This window comes from Nomascus leucogenys, chromosome 4, assembly GCF_006542625.1.
Source record: "Nomascus leucogenys isolate Asia chromosome 4, Asia_NLE_v1, whole genome shotgun sequence".
Classification (NCBI taxonomy): Eukaryota; Metazoa; Chordata; class Mammalia; order Primates; family Hylobatidae; genus Nomascus; species Nomascus leucogenys.
Genome location: NC_044384.1, coordinates 115,061,299 through 115,078,597, shown reverse-complemented (window position 1 = coordinate 115,078,597; position 17,299 = coordinate 115,061,299).

The window sequence follows — 17,299 nt, the reverse complement described above, 5'->3', positions numbered from 1 at the left end:
TGGGCAAATAATATGAACAGACACTTTTACAAAGAAGACATAAATTAGTCAACAAGCATATTAAAAAATGTTCAGCACCACTAATCCTTAGGCAAAACCACAATGAGATACCACCTTACACCCATAAGTATGGCTATTTAAAAAAAAAAAAATCAAAAAGTAACAGATGCTGGAGGTTGTAGAGAAAAGGGAATGTTTATACACCGCTGGTGGTGGTGTAACATAGTTCAGCCATTGTAGAAAGCAGTGTGGCAATTCTGCAAAGAATGTAAAACAGAATCCCAGCAATCTCATTACTGGGTATATACCCAAAGGAATATAAACCATTCTATCATAAAGACAAATACATGTGTATGTTCACCGAAGCACTCTTCACAGCAGCAAAGAAATGGAATCAACATAAATGCCCATCAATGGTAGACTGGATAAAGAAAATGTGGTACACACACACCATGGAATACTCTGAAGCCATAGAAAAGAATGAGATCGGGGCCAGGCGCAGTGGCTCATGCCTGTAATCCCAGGACTTTGGAAGGCCGAGGCGGGCAAATTGCCTGAGGTCAGGAGTTCAAGACCAGCCTGGCCAACATGGTGAAACCCCATCTCTACTGAAAATACAAAACTTAGCTGGGTGTGGTAGCGGGCACCTGTAATCCCAGCTACTCAGGAGGCTGAGGCAGGAGAATCGCTTGAACCTGGGAGAGAGAGGTTGCAGTGAGCCAAGATTGCGCCACTGCACTCCAGCCTGGGTGACAGAGCGAGACTCCATCTCAAAAAAAAAAAAAAAAGAAAAGGAAACAAAAAAGAAAAGAATGAAATCATTGTCCTTTGCAGCAACATGGTTGGAGCTGGAGACCATTATCCTTAGCAAACTAACGCAGAAACAGAAAACCAAATACCGTGTGTTCTCACTTCTAAGTGGGAGCTAAATAACAAGAACACATGGCTACAAAGAAGGGAATAACAGATACTGGGGCCTACTTAAGGGTAGAGGGTGGGAGGAGAAAGAGGACCAGGAAAAATACCTAACTGGTACTATGCTTAGTACCTGGGTGATGAAATAATCTGTACCCCAAACCCCTGTGACACGAGTTTACCTATATAACAAACCTGCATGTGCACCCCTAAACCTAAAACAAAAGTTAAAGGAAAAATGAATAAATAAATAATAAAAAAGAAAAATACGCCACTTTCTTCTGGCCTCCATGGTTTCTGATGAGAAATCCTCTGTCCTTTGAATTGTTTCTCCTTTTTTTTTCTATAGGTAAAGATTTCATCTGTGTCTGGCTTCTTTCAATACTTTATTTGTCTTTAGTTTTCATAAGTTTAATTATAATATATCTTATAATATATCTTGAAATGGATTTTGTTGAATTTCTTCTTGGGGTTCTCTCAGTTTCTCAAATCTGAAGGTTTATGTCTCTTGATAAATTTGGTAAGTTATCAGCCATAGTTTTCTTGAGTACTTTGTTAGCCCCATCCTACTTATCCACTCCTTTCAGGATTCTGATGATGTGAATGTTAATCTTTTGTTATAACCCCACAGGTCCCTGAGGCTCTGTCCATTTTATTCCATCTGCTTTCTCTTTACTGTTCAGGTTGGGTAATTTCTATTATTATAACTTTCAGTACACTGATTCTTCCCTGGCATTTTCTTTCTGCTACTTAAACCATCCATGGAGCTTTTTATTTCGGGTTTTGTATTTTTTCAGATTGTGGAAGATAAAGCAACTCTATCTTAAATGCTAATCTGCCATGTTGACTTCCAGTCAATCCCTGTTCTGGAAATGCCGCTAAGATTTCTACTTTATCTAGTTGCCATAAATCCTGCCCTCAGGCCAAAACAATCTTGGCAATAAATCCTGCCCTTAGGCAGATCCACATAGCACTGTTGCCTTTCCCTAGAGGTCAGCTTTAATTATCCTACACATTCCTTCCATACAAAATATAAGCCCTAGTTCTGTGGGATAATGGCATGGGGACCCACCATCTTGTCTCACCATTGCCCACGACTATGACTTCTGTTCGTAAATCCCTATCAAATGTTTCTTTCTGAGAAACTGAATTTCTCAGCCTCTTTCTTGTGCCCCTCAGCTTCCTTGGCATTTAGGGGTAGGTTTGCATAGACCTGCCCACTGCATAACATGTGGCAAGCTCTCTAGGAGCTGAGAGACCAAGAAATGGGGAAAGGAAATGAAGTTTCTGTGTGGGAAATCCCAGGGTGGCCAGCCCTTCTGTGTGGAGTGGTGTGACTCGCCTTTTAGACACTTGTACATGAGTACAGGGATGCCCAGAAAATGCTGGCAGATTTAGAGTGATTATTAACTGATAGCCATCTATCAGACATCTTATCACACTGTGGTGAGGAAGGGCAGAGAGCAGCTGCTGCAGTGAGCTGGCTGCTTCTGAAGGCTGCCCATTTGGTGACAAAAACCCAGCTAGCAGCAGAAGCAAAAGTAAAACAGCTTGAACAGAAATTACAATTAGGAAAAATATTTTTTAAGAGCTCTATAGTCCAAAGTTGACTTAATTAATAATATTTATGCTGTATATGTATATGTATGTGTGTGTATATATATGAGAGAGTGAGAACAGAGGCCTTAAAACAAAACATATATGTCAAGTAAAACAATTCACTTGACCAAATTCTGTTTCTCTACTTCTGTCTGTCCCTCCTTCCTCTTGACACCCTCCAACCACATAAAAGAACCTATAAAAATTGCTAATAGCCTGGGATCCTTTAAGGCAAACAGAAAAGATACCACAGAATCCTCTTTTGGAAGGATTCTCTGCTTTCCCTCATGGAATCCCAAGAGTTAGAAGCAAAGAGATTCCTCTCAGGTCTAAAACTCTGTTCTCTTTTGTTTTGCATTACTAATCTCTTTGGCTTTTGGAGGTATTAGAGATTACTTTGTACCATGAGAGGACTTGACCTTGGTGTGTGCGTGATGACTGATGAGTCACCGGAGAGAACTGCAGTGTTAGAGGTGGCTGATGGCAGTTGTTTATGGTAAATAGTTATTACTACAGGTGGGCTGCTCATTTATTTGCACATTTGGATAAGAAAAGTATGGTTTGGGCATCTAGAGGCTATGGAAACATGTCCCACTGAGGGATAGGAGTCCATGGGGGATGGGCTGATCACAGAATGAGCTGATTGCTGTCAGGCTGCCCACCAGCCTCAGGTGAATGCCATTGCAGTGAGGATGCCATGGAAGCATTGCACTGTCAAGTCTCTTGGCATTTTCCTTTTGGGGAACCAAAATTCAGTATAAAAATGGGCTCCTTGATTGAGGGGCATCTAAGTGTTCTGACATGTTTATATATATTATATGCATGTGATACATCATTATCAAAATATGTGAAAGAGCTCTAATTAATTAGCTTAAAGAATAAGTAAATGCTTAAATCACATATTTTATCAGAAAAATAGAACCTAACTCAAATGCCTTTTAGTTCACATGCCTTTAGTAATCTTTGGTAATTAAAGATAGTTTTAAAATTATTGGTAAAATAAAATTGCAATTAATATATGTAATTAAAACTACTAGATCTAAGCGACACCATTCTACATACAGAGTCTACAAAGAAAGTAAGATTTTTTTTTGGTAAAGAAGGTTATGAAAAAAATGAGGATGTGGTTTTTGCTAAAGGAAAAGTAATTTTGTCTAGTTTATAAAACGATGGGGAATGAGGACCTTTGATTCCTTGGTGGCTACATAGTCACCCAAGGGATGGAGCTGCAATTGTGCTTTGCTCAGTTGCTAAAGGTAAAAGTTACCAGTGGAATTTAGAGATGGATCCAACTCTTAGGGAGTTGTTTCCTTGGATCCACAAGGAATGCAAACTAATAAGAAAAACTGAAATATTCAATCTCTTTTTTATTGTTATCTATAATAGCTAAAATGAAATTAAATGAGAGTGCTGGGTTCGACCTTGATGCTAAACCAAGCTCGGATTTCAATGAGTTTGAGCTTCCTTTACTAGCCTCAAAGCTGATCCTCCAGAGCAAAATTATGCGGAAACAACAGAAAGTACCTCTGAGACCTGCAGTTACCAAGAAGGCAGCCAATGTAGGGGAAGAACAAAACCAAGTAACTATTGAAGCCAGAGGGTATAGTGCTAGAGCAAACGAATTGTTCCACTTTGTAGATTGGTATCATCAACTTCCTGAAGAACCTTTACTAAAATCAATTATAAGAGTAACGAATTTAGGGGTATTATCTTTGCTTTTAAATCCTTCAGAGTGGAAGAGCATGTTTGGGTTGATGCAGGACCAGCAGCTCACTGTTGAACAATCAAAGACGGCTTAATGTGGTCCAGACACAGGAGGCTATTCCCAAGGGAACAGCCAGCCTGCAGGACTGGATAAATGCCACTGTAAGGTTTGTTTACCCTGAGAAGGGTCTGCCCGACTCCACCTATAAATGCCAAGCGGAAGACCCCAGATGAAGTAGCTGAAATGCTTCCTATGCAAGTCATGTGAGACTGCCTTCATGGTGACTGGGATATTCGCCTACTGAATATGCCCATTACCCAGGTCATGGTAAATGCTACGATTAAGGGACCCCTATTTTCATGGGCACTTCATATAATCTTGTTGCTACAAAACCAAAAGACTATCAGAAAAGCCTCGTCAAATTTTTTGTCTCAGCTTCCCCTTGTGGATGTTGCAGATCCTAATAAATACATTAGGTTAATTAACAAGAGAATGAGGAAAGGCAAAAGGGAAGGTCAAATAACTCATCACAGCAAGGTGGAAATCTTTAGATAGTTGTTACAAAATGGAACAAATAAAATAGAAGTTGATGGGTTTAAAACAAAGGTCTTAATACAACATTATGGAAGGTTGGGTGGACCACAGGAAGCCCCTGCTCATCCCCTAGCATTATAGCGCCCCAAACTAGTTTGCTGTATTTACCCCAGACTGGAGAATTAAAAAAAAAAAAAAATCAGAAGACAAAGAATACAATGAGAAAGCTGACCAACAATTGCTTGGGGGCAATGTTGAGGTAGATTAATCAAGGTAAAAATTGACGAAAGAGTCCAGGTTCCCTAGCTGAACCACATCTGGGAACCCAAAGACTTTTTACGAGAGCCAGTAAATGGTCTAGTGAAGTTCCTAAGACTAGAACATAAAAATGTAAGAGCTGATAGGCTTATGGAAGTTGGAATATTTAAGCAGGCTTTATGTATAGTAGTTTTGTCTCTTTTATCTAAATATTTTATGAGAATGAACATTGTGTCTAACTGGGAAATATTTCTCCCACCTAGTACTGCAGAACAGAGGGCATGTAAACCCTTCCTTTGAGCAATACTAATTGGACATGCTAAATGGGAACCTGTAAGATTTCCCAAGCCCACAAAGCATAGAGTAGAAGCTGCAGGGCTGGTAGGAACAAATTCTCCACCTGATAGCCCTTTGTGCAGTGTTTACTGGGGCTTATGAGAAAAACTTGTAAACCCTTTTCAACAATGACTACTGGCACTTTGGACTACAGAATTTCCACTTGAGAGGAATTAACTGCCTTCTTATGGGATGTTAATTAAAGCTACCCCTGTGACTGAAGATATAAAAGATGCTCACACCTGAAATACCCATGTTATCTCAGATGATGTCATAGAAACCTCTAATGGGGATAGCAGTACCCAGAAGAGTTTCATAATAAAATGGAAATGATTTATATAGGATCATGCTGAAAAGGCTATGTTGTCTCGGGTATAAACCTGGGGTTCGTTGTCATGCATCAGAAAATTTAGGACACAGACACACATGAGGAGTTTAGGAGTGGAGGTTTAATAGGAAGAGAAGAAAATGAGAAACAGCTCTCTCCATAGAGAGAGGGATCTTCAAGTGGAAAAGACCAGCTGGTGGCAGATGCCTGGAATTTTACAGCCCAGTTTGAGGAGGCGGTGTCTAATTTACATAGGGCTTATAGATTGGTTCAATCAGGTATGACATTTACATAGCGCAGTGAAGGTGGGTTGCCCTACCCTAATCTTATTATGCAAATGGGCTTTCTGGTTGATCACTGCCTTGTTGTCTGTTCTTTACAGTACACCTGGCTGGCAAAGAGAAGGGAAGATGGAGCCACCATCTTCAACATGTCTAGTCCCTAGTTCCTGCTGGCATTCACCTGTGCAAGCTCTCAGCTTGCTTGTCTATGTCTGCAGCTTGACTTTACAGGCTCCTCTTTGTTAGAAAATGATTTGGGGCTGCTTTTCATTAAAAAGAAAAGCCTTACCGAGTGCTCCCATACCCTTATCTGCCTAAGTGATTTCTTCTTAACTCCTATATCAATGCTACCTGGCAAGTGCAAAGAAGAGATACTCACAAACATGGAGCCTCTTTTTCTCCCTGCTTGTGTCTAGTACCAAGATGAACAGACAACATCCTAATTGGAAGGCTACTACTCTGATTAACGAAGCGTCACGTCAAGAAAACCTTGTTTTCTTTTGAGCTATTCAGAGCTTACAATGATTGAGTAAAGTATACTTTTGTGAGCAAAATTTACCTTTCTGTCAACCTGAGTTCTCCAAAATTTGGAAACTATTCATGAGTATTCTTCTGTCATGGCAATGTAATTTATTTGCATAATTTCAGTAAGAAGCTGTTTTCTTTTGTAAAAGGACACAATTAGAGACACTGGTTATTTTACCAAGGCCTTGACTAGAGTGCCGTATTTTCCGATATGACTAGACTGCTTTGAGGGACTGAAGTTGACTTTACAGAGCCAATAAAAAGCCTCTTGGAAAGACTGGTCTTGCACCTTGTGACCTGTGGTAAGAAAAGAATGTGACAGGCCGGGCGCAGTGGCTCATGCCTGTAATCCCAGCACTTTGGGAGGCCGAGGCGGGTGGATCACGAGGTCAGGAGATCGAGACCATCCTGGCTAACACGGTGAAACCCCGTCTCTACTAAAAAAAAATACAAAAAATTAGCCGGGCGTGGTGGCGGGCGCCTATAGTCCCAGCTACTTGGGAGGCTGAGGCAGGAGGATGGCGTGAACTCGGGAGGTGGAGCTTGCAGTGAGCCCGGGATTGCGCCACTGCACTCCAGCCTGGGTGACAGAGCAAGACTCCGTCTCAAAAAAAAAAAAAAAAAAAAAAAAAAAAGAAAAGAATGTGACTTTCTGATAGTCTCAGGAACCTCAAGTTATTTTGGGACCTTGAGAAGAGAGGAATACAACCATTCATACAGGTATTAGAGGCACAGTCTGATGGAGAATCATTGACTTGGTTAGAATCAAGGCTTGTAAAAGTCTAATCTGAGATTCCTTATAAAAACTTTCTGGCAAAGCCATCTTTAAAAGTGCCAATATGGCCAGCCACTATTCTTGCAGCACTTTATGCAAATAATCAGGCCAAATATAATGAGGCTAAAATTTATTTTTCAAATAAATTGGTCCTACTACGTGAGAAATAAAAACAAAATCGTTAAGTCCCCCCAAACAACTGAAATAACCCCCTCTTGGCCAAGGGATCAACACAGAAATCTTAAAAAACTAAGTTTCTGGCCGGGCATGGTAGCTCACACCTGTAACGTCAGCATTTTGGGAGGCCTAGGTGGGTGGATCACTTGAGGTCAGGAGTTTGAGACCAGCCTGGCCAACATGGTGAAACCTGTCTCTACTAAAAATACAAAAAAAACTAGCCAGGTGTGGTTATGTGTGCCTGTAATCCCAGCTACTCGGGAAGCTGAGACAGGAGAATCGCTTGAATCTGGGAGATGGAGGTTACAGTGAGCCAAGATCACATCACAGCACTCCAGCCCAGGCAACAGAGCAAGACCCTCCGTCTCAAAAAAAAAAAAAAAAAAAAAAAGACAGAAAACTAAGTTCCTGGCCATGATGGGAACTGAGGTCAGACACACCTTATCATACCCCTTCCCTCACTAACCTCCCTTAATATTTTTCCCCCTAAGGGGTAAACAGAAACCAGCCCTAAAATGTTGGCTCCACTGCTGATATCAACTAATTGCCTGATGCTGCCCCTCCCTTTTTGTGGTTTCAGTGCAACAAATGACCAGTATTCCTTCCCGATAAGAGACCAAGGACCACCAAGTGGCTCTGGCTAGTCTACAGAGGCTGTCACAAAAGGCCTTCATGTTCTCTGCGTCATATTTTGATGTAAAGGGCCTAATTGTAATACACTTAAATGTGGAGTCTCCACCCCAAGGTGAACATGGGATGCATGTTGCATACATGTTAGCCTATTATGCTTGCCCATGCCACTCCTTCGTGAATATTCGTAGCTCCTATAACCTGTTGAATATGTATACTTGGCCACCCTGCTCAACATAAATTCTTATTCCCTCTGCCTCTACTTGAAGCACTTGCTTTTCAATTTCAGCTGCAGGCTTCACTTCCCACCTGCACATTGTTGTGGCCTCTTTTAAAAATAAAGTCTTCCTTTCTAAATTAATAAACTGGTGACTTATTTGGTCAACATATGATTTATCCTTGCTAGAAATGGAGTAATTGAGGAAAAAAATTATTCAGAAGAAACCTATAGTAAATCCTTCATTTGTTTCTAGCCCTAATCATTGTTTTTGACTTGTTATTATTTGCCCACAATTTCAACTGAATCCTGAATTATTTCCTGGCTACGACAATTCTCTAAATTAAGAACCAAGTTTTATTTTTCTTCACGCTCTTTTTTTCTTCTGGTAATCCTTGTGTGCATATTAATGTTATTTATCTTGTTTTTCTTCTTCTGAGAAAACCAAAGTCATGGTATCCCAAAGACTAGAAGATGATTCAACAAAGCCTATGAATCTTCTTCATTTGGAATCCCACAGGGCCCAATCTGTCTGCCACTGGCAATGCACCACATTAAATGCTGTATAATATCAAGCATTCTCCCTAAAGGCTCTAGGACCATTGTGGAAGAGAAGCGTGCATGAGATTGTAAGAGCTGGATTAGGGAAATGGAGTGTGGAACATAAACTTCATTTTGGATGCCAATCTGCCACGTTGACTTCTGATTAACGCCTGATCCAGGAGTGCCTCTAAGATTTCTCTTTTATCTACTGTTTCTGTAAATGTTGTCCTTAGGCAGGTTGATATAGCACTCTTGCTTTTCCCTGGGGGTGTCAATTTTAATTGTCCTACATATGCCTTCCCTGTGGTATATAAGCCCTTGGTCTGGGGGTTAGTGGTGCAGGGGTCCACCATGTTATCTGGCCGCCGCCTGAGATAATGGCTTCTGTTCAGAAGTCCCTGTTAAAAGTTTCTTTCTGAGAAACTGGATTTGTCAGACTTCTTGGACCTCTCAGCTTCCTTGGCCTTTGAAGGTAGTTTCACACAGACTTGCCCACTACAGAACGCAGATCTAAAATTTCTATTTGGTTCTTCTTTATGTCTTCTGTTTTCTAAGACTTACTATTTCTATGCTGAGGTTTTCTGTTTATTCATTTGTTTTAAGAACGTTTTTATTGGTGACTGAAGCATTTTTATCATGCTGCTTTAAAAGCTTTGTCAGGTAATTCGGTTTTTTGCTTGTTTGTTTGTTTTTTCGAGACAGAGTTTCGCTCTTGTTGCCCAGGCTGGAGTGCTGTGGCTCGATCTTGGCTCACTGCAACCTCCACCTCCCAGGTACAAGCGATTCTCCTGTCTCAGCCTCCCAAGTAGCTCGGATTACAGTCATGAGCCACCACATCTGGCTAAAAAGCTTTGTCAGGTAATTCTAACAACTCTGTCATTTCTGTTGGTATCTATTTATTGCTTTTTTTTCATTCCATTTGCTATCTTCCAGTTTCTTTATATAATGAATACTTTTATTGAAACATGGACAATTTTGTATTATGTCACAAGACTCTGAATCTTATCTTTACTTTTAACTGGCTTTCTCTGACACTGCTCTTGCAGAGGAAGTGGGGCAGGTACCACCTTGTTACAGCCAGGTGGAGGCTGAAGTCCAGATCCTCTAGGGGAGGATGGTCTTTATTACTGTTGGGTAAAGATGAAAGTCTCACTCCTCACTGGTCTCCACTGACACAATGGGTGGGCCTTATTATAAGCTGGTGGGGATTAAAGTCCCAATTCCCTACTTTTTTTGAGGCACCTCTTTATACCCTAATGAGTGTGAAAATTTGGGTTCCCCATTTAGCCTATACTGGTATAGGTCGGGGTAGAACCATGGTGTTTTCTGCATGTTTGGCTGGAATAGAGCAATTGTTGTCTGTAAGTTTCTCTCTTGCTTGCCCGCTCCCTTTTTTGGTCCATTGGCTAAAGAGAGCAGGCTTTTGCTAGCGCTTTTTTTGTCTGTTCCCACTGGCATTTCTGGGTTGCAAGCTTCTTTGTCTCCAAGTCTGGGATATATAAGGCAAAAAGAAAATCCAGGGAACTCACCAATGTGTCATCCCTTGGGTCCTGAAGGCACATATGAGTGCATTCTTCTTCTCTCCACTTTCTTCAGTCTGCCTTTTAGAGTCTTGTTATGTCAGTTTTATACATAACGTCCAGGGATTTTGATTGTCCTTAGACAATTAAAGAGCTAGGGAAAAATACATCTACCCCTTCTACTAACAAGCAGGGGTCTACTCACTTTTATTTGGGTTATCTACATCTTATCAAATTTTTAGGTAAATGTTTAGGTTTTATTGAAATATATCTGCAGAAAAGCTTACAAATGAATTACCACCACCAAAAGTGAGGTGATAGCAGTTTACTAGCACCCTAAAAAGCTATAGTGTTTCTTCCCAGTTATAAATTATCTATCCCTCTTCCCCAAAGATAATCATTGTCATCACATCTAATGCTAGGGATTAGTGGGGATATTTTTGAACGTTGTGTATATTATATAATACAATATGCACTCTCTGTGTTGACATTTTTAACTCTATGTTTGTGAGAGTCATTGAATGACTGATAACCACATGACAAAGTGTTAAACTTCATTAATCATCAGCAAAATGCGAATAAAGTCACAGTGATAAAATGAAAAATAATGACTGTATAAGTGTTGAAGAAAACAACTGGAATCCTTAATTTACACTTACATGTTAGCATCAAAAGTCATGTACAAGAATGTTCATAATACCACTACTCATGATAAGCTGAAAATAGAAACAATTCAGCTGTCCATCAACACACAGTGGATGAAAGAAATCATGGCAGATCCAAACAATAGAATTCTATACAACAATGAAAGAGAAAACATTCAACGACATGAGTATTCAATGATTTTTAAATACTGTTGCACATTTTACTTTTAATGCAGTTTTAAAAACCAAACTATGCTTCCTGAAAGAGGAAATATAGGCTGGGCTCAGTGGCTCATGCCTGTAATCCCAGCACTATGGGAGGCCAAGGCGGGCAGATCACCTAAGGTCAGGAGTTCAAGATCAGCCTGACCAACATGGTGAAACCCTGTCTCTACTAAAAATACAAAAATTAGCCAGGCGTGATGGCGGGCGCTTGTAATCTCAGCTGTAATCTCGGAAGGCTGAGGCAGGATAATCACTTGAACCTGGGAAGCAGAGGTTGCAGTGAGCCGAAATTGCGCCACTGCACTCCAGCCTAGGTGACAGAGCAAGACTCCATCTTAAAAGAAAAAAAGAAAGAAAGAGGAAATATGCCATAGTGCAATATGTTGAATGCAATTTAAAACACTTTTAATTCCACATATTTTTAAAATATGCATGAATGTCTATGATATACGTTTTTAAAACATTAGAGTATCATTTGAAGGAAGGGGATTTTCAGTGAGGATTAGAGTAAATTTGGAACAGCTAATTAAATAAGTTAAAAGGAGAAATGGGATTGCAAGGACTGATTTTGACAGTGCAATGAATAACTCAATTATGGGTCCTTTCAATATCTCCAGCGTAATAACAATAAATATAAATAAATAGCCAACACAGCATACCACAAGAAAACATAAGCTGGATATACACCAATCTTAAGATGCCAGGAATGACCTACCTCTTCTCTTTCTGAAAAACTGCCATTACCATTCACTATTAACTTTTTTCTTTGGTAAATCCTCCCTGGACCCCTCAGTTCAATTAGCCCTTTCTTTTCCAGATTACCACAGCTATCTCTTCATACCTGTGATGATATTATTTTTATTATTTTGAGACAGAGTGTTGCTCTGTCACCCAGGCTGAATTGCAGTGGCGTGGTCTCAGCTCACTGCAGCCCCTACCTCCCAGATTCCAGTGATTCTCCTGCCTCAGGCTCCTGGGTAGCTGGGATTACAGGCACATGCCATCATGCCCAGCTAATTTTTTTTTTTATTTTTTAGTAGAGACAGGGTTTCACCATGTTGGCCAGGCTGGTCTCAAACTCCTGACCTCAGGTGATCCACCTGCCTCGGCCTCCCAAAGTGCTAGGATTACAGGCATGAGCCACTGCACCCAGCCTACCTGTGGTTATTATTTGTCCTAAATTCTGCCTTTCTAATGAAGCTGAATTTTCCTTTGGGTCAGGGAATCTGCATATACTTGCCTATATTCCTAGAACTAATAAAGCACCTAGTATGCAGCAGCCCTTGGCAAATTTTGATGAATAAATTGGTGAATAAAACAAGGACTTCATTCATTAGACATCTATACCTTATTTCATAACAATCTCAAACATCTTAAGCTGAATACTAACTCCTTGACCCCATGACCACACAAGAGGTAGAAACAACAGGACATGGTGACTCACTACATAAGTGGGTTGAGGAAAAGTGAAGGGAAAAATAGGGCATATTTTTTAATTTAAAATATGGGTATTTATCTCATTTCATCCATTAGCACTGTAACTGCATTCTAGGGAACTCAGTCATTCTGTGCAATACGGAGTTGGTATCCAGGCTGGGCTTCCTCAAAGTACCGAGCCATTTGCTTGGTAGACTTTGGCATTTTGGCAGCTTACATTTTAGGGATGAAACAGGACCAAGATGAAGTCAAAAACCTCCTCGGAAGGTCTGCCTGAATAACAACTGCATTCATACTATCTCCCACTGTACCCTCTATCTGCTAAGCTATCATTATGAACTATTGTTAACTATTATTATTGTTTGAAGAGACAAAAATCTCCATTTTTTTTGGCCAGTTCTGCAAGAGCAAAGGTAGATTAAACATAGGTATGTTTCTTAAGTCCAGGCTTTATGGGTAAGTTTGCTTCAGCTATGGAGGGAAGAAACTTGGCATTTAAGGCTTAAGGCTTGAGTCATCTTTTCCAGGCCAATTGTCAAGTGCCTGATGGATGGTTCATGGCTGCCAAGGGAGCAATTGAAGAAACATAGAGGGTTATAGGAGGCAGAAAGACAAAGCAGTCATATAACCCCCATCCTGAAAAATATAGTAGAAAGAATTTTTGAGATTCATTTGCTGCCAGCATGGCTCTACAAACTTTTGGAACATATTTCAAAGTAAGTGCAAAGCATTATGGATAAAGAGCATCAACTATTATCCATTTTTGCTGGAATTCCTGTTCTTTGTTTTGAAAGGCAATTCTACTGCTCACTTTTAGGAACATCATTTAAGATACATAATGATTAAGTAGGATATTCATAATCCTTTAGAGGTTGTAAATGTGTAAGCTATATGTGTGTTTAAATTTTAGGGCCCCATATACAGAACGGGTTTCTGTATCAAAGAGAACCAGAGTTCTCTGTGTCTTGCTTCCCAGAATGGAGATTCTATGTGAGTCTCTCAGAGCTCTGAATTTTGGCTCCTTTTTACTCTGTGACCCATTTAACCCTCCAGCAATCCCTATGATGCTTTTTTTTCCCCTCCCTCTATTACTAGTTAAAACAGTAGCATTCCTCCCAGGCTGACTGAGATCCAAGTTTCCTCAAGGGCCATTTGTAAAAGTACTTAACACTATTATTCAAAGCATTTTTCTGGCTCTAATCTTTCCCTTTTTTCAAGCATTGCCCATATGATCAGTAAATGTTACTCCCAAAGGAAAAAAAAATAAACTGTGGAACCAAAACGGAACACAGCCTGCACATGCACACCTCCATGTTTGTACTGACACGGTGCATTTGGCTCAAGATTCTTTGCTTCCCCTTATCCTTCCAGAAAAATCATAGTCACCCTTCAAATTCCACTGGAACCTTCTCCAGCATCCTTTCTGTTTGGTGAACCTTATCCTTCCCCTGCACATGCTCTCAAATCATGTTGTGCAGACCTCTTGCACAACAGTGATCACACTGAGTTTTACTGTTTGCTTAGGTACTGTGAGAAGCCTGAGGTTTAGAGTCTGAGGATGTGGGCTAGACTCCCCACTCTGCACTTACTATATACCATTAGGGAAGTCATAAACCCTCTCAAGCTTCTGATTACCTCATCTACAAAATGGGTCTAATAGTACTTACCTTGCCAGGTTGCTATTTAGAAAGAGACAATGAGTTTCTAATTGCTCTCTAACAGTTCCTGGAAAAAAGCATAAATGATCCCTCATAAATAAATTACTGTGCATCTATTCAGAGGAAAACACACCGTCATTAGAAAAGGATGATATATACTTATATTTTTTGACACAGAACTATATGATATATTACTAAAGGGAAAGGATGTTACAAAAATGCTTAATGTCCTGAGATCATTTTATATAAATACGAATAAATACAAATGTAAAATGTACCCATATATGCATGCACATCTAGAAGGAAGTTTACCAAAATGCTAATAGTTTTTACCAATCGGTGGTGGAATTTTAGAAGATTTTAAATTTCTTCAGTATTCTTGAATACTGCTTGACTAATGATAAAGCTATTTGCAAAAGAATATTTAGAGATGCTATGCGTAATATCAAAATTAATTTGAAAACTTGGAAAAGAAAGCTGTGCAGCTAGTAGTTTGGTCAAATATTTCAAAGCTGAATAAAATAATGACCAATGGGATTGGTGAGCAAGTAAACTGACATTAGTTCATTGCGTCATATATTAATTGACTTTGGGCAAGTATTTAATCTATTTATGTTTTGATTTTCCCATCTCCAAAATAGTTTTTTATTAGATCTACAAGCTCCTCTATAACACCAACATTTTGTCATTCATCAATTCATTAATTTAACAAATATTCACTTATTATATGAGCACCTAAGCACCAGGGATATATGGTGAAGAGGAAAGATGAGGCCTTTGCCCTCATGAAGCTTACATTCTAGACGACATCAAACAAGGAAAGAAAGAAACAATGCTTTCAGATGGTGGACACTGAGGTCCAAAACATGAGAAGAGCTGGTCATAGGGAATAGTGGGGATCCCTCAGATACAGGGAACTCAAGCACTAAAACTTGGTGAGAGACCAGGCATTTTTGAGGAGCAATAAGACCAGGGTTGGCTGGATCATACACCTCTTAAACTATTACCCTAAACTCATAGAATAAGAAAATATAAAGCTAAATGTTAATTATTGGTCAAAGGACCAAAATATATAGGATGAATTTATTTTATATGCATTTCCAAGAAGTTTTAGATATTTGCTGCTTCTAAATTCTAAACAAAAGCTATTACCAGTTTTAGCAATGTAGAATACATCTAATTTTGATATTGTATATGTATTTGACTATAATAAATAGTAAATCCAACTCAAATCAAATACATTTGCCCAAAATCATACAGATGGTATTGATGATGATGATAATAGTAATATCAGATCCTATTTTTATTAGGCATTCATTCTTACAGAAACTCTACGAAGTAGGGATTTTTGACTTAAGGAAATTGAAGCTGAGAGAGATTAAATCAATTGTCTAAGATCTCACTGCTTTTAAGTGGAAGAGCTGGGATGTTTGGATTTTAGGTTCCTGGCCTTTTCCACTAAATATAGAATAAAGATTCAAGCCATCCTCTTTCTCATAGAGGCTATAACCAGTTAGAAGTAGCCACACATTTTAGAGAAGAGAGATAAGTCTTAACCCATAAGGTAAACAGCTATATGAGGATTGGGCCTTGTTACCTTACCTTTTTCTGGGAACCTCCAGTGCACATAACTCAAATGCAGACAAACAGTGCTTTACAATGTGATCAACTATTATTGTTGTTATTATTACTAATTGGTGCTTAGAAAAACAAGTTAAGGATGCTTAAGCTGTATCTAATTTGCCCTCACAAAAATGAGTCTCCCAATTAAATTATTAGCTTTGATTCTGAGAAGAGACCAATCATGAATTGCTATGAGACCATAATGAAGCCTAGCATTAGCAGCTGTTCAAAGTAAGAGGTGGTGGTGGTGGTGGTAGTGTCAGTGGTTAGACTTTGGGCAAAGCCTTTGGTTTCTCTAAGCTTGAAGGCAGATCCATTAGGCTGGATCTAGAGGGTGACAAGTGATGCTAATAGTGGATGCCGGCTGGGCCCAGTGGCTCATGCCTGTAATCCCAGTACTTTGGGAGGCCGAGGCAGGCAGATCACGAGGTCAAGAGATGGAGACCATCCTGGCCAACATGGTGAAACTCCGTCTCTACTAAAAATACAAAAATTAGCTGGGTGTGGTGGCACACGCCTGTAGTCCCAGCTACTTGGGAGGCTGAGGTAAGAGAATCACTTGAACCTGGGAGGGAGAGGTTGCAGTGAGCCGAGATCACGCCACTGCCCTCCAGCCTAGGTGACAGAGCAAGACTCTGTCTCAAAATAAAATAAAATAAAAAATAAAAAAAGTGGCTGCCTTTTGCTTACATTTGTCTAGACTTCTTGGCTATCATCTCCAAAGTGTAGATACGCTCATTATTTACTTTTAAGACAAAAGAATGGAATGGGCAACTCTTCATTATTTGGGAACTTGCCCTGTGCCTTCTATTATGCCTCTGGCTCTCAATTTTCATTGCTCCTAATCTTTAAGGCCTGCTGCCTTTTCAGGACATCCAGGTTCTGCTGTTGCCTAGGTGGCAGCAAACCAGAGTGGCCAAAACTTGGCCCAGGAGCAGGATATAACTGAGTTCTTCCTAAACTGTAGAATCTAGGATAATTTTCTTTATCTTGCTAAGGTTTCATAGGGATTAAATGAAAGAATAAATATAAAATGTCTATGATGTATTAGAAACCCAATACATGTTAGCTATTATTGTTATCAGCAACCTATGCCTTTCTCGTATACTGTGTTATATTGTGTATCCATCATGACTCTGATGCATCACGCATGGAGAGCCATCCCTTCCTTGAGATCCTCTCCTTTATCCTCAATAGTTCTCCATATTATCTTCCCTCTTCTTTTTTCTTGTTGTTCTTTTCTGTAACCTTCATAAGTATGCCTGTTCTATTTAAGAAGTCTTACTAATATCTTTTTACCAAATGGCTCTAGAAGAAGCCAAGGTCCATAGGATGAAATCCAGTCTCTTTATACAAACTCAGAACAAAG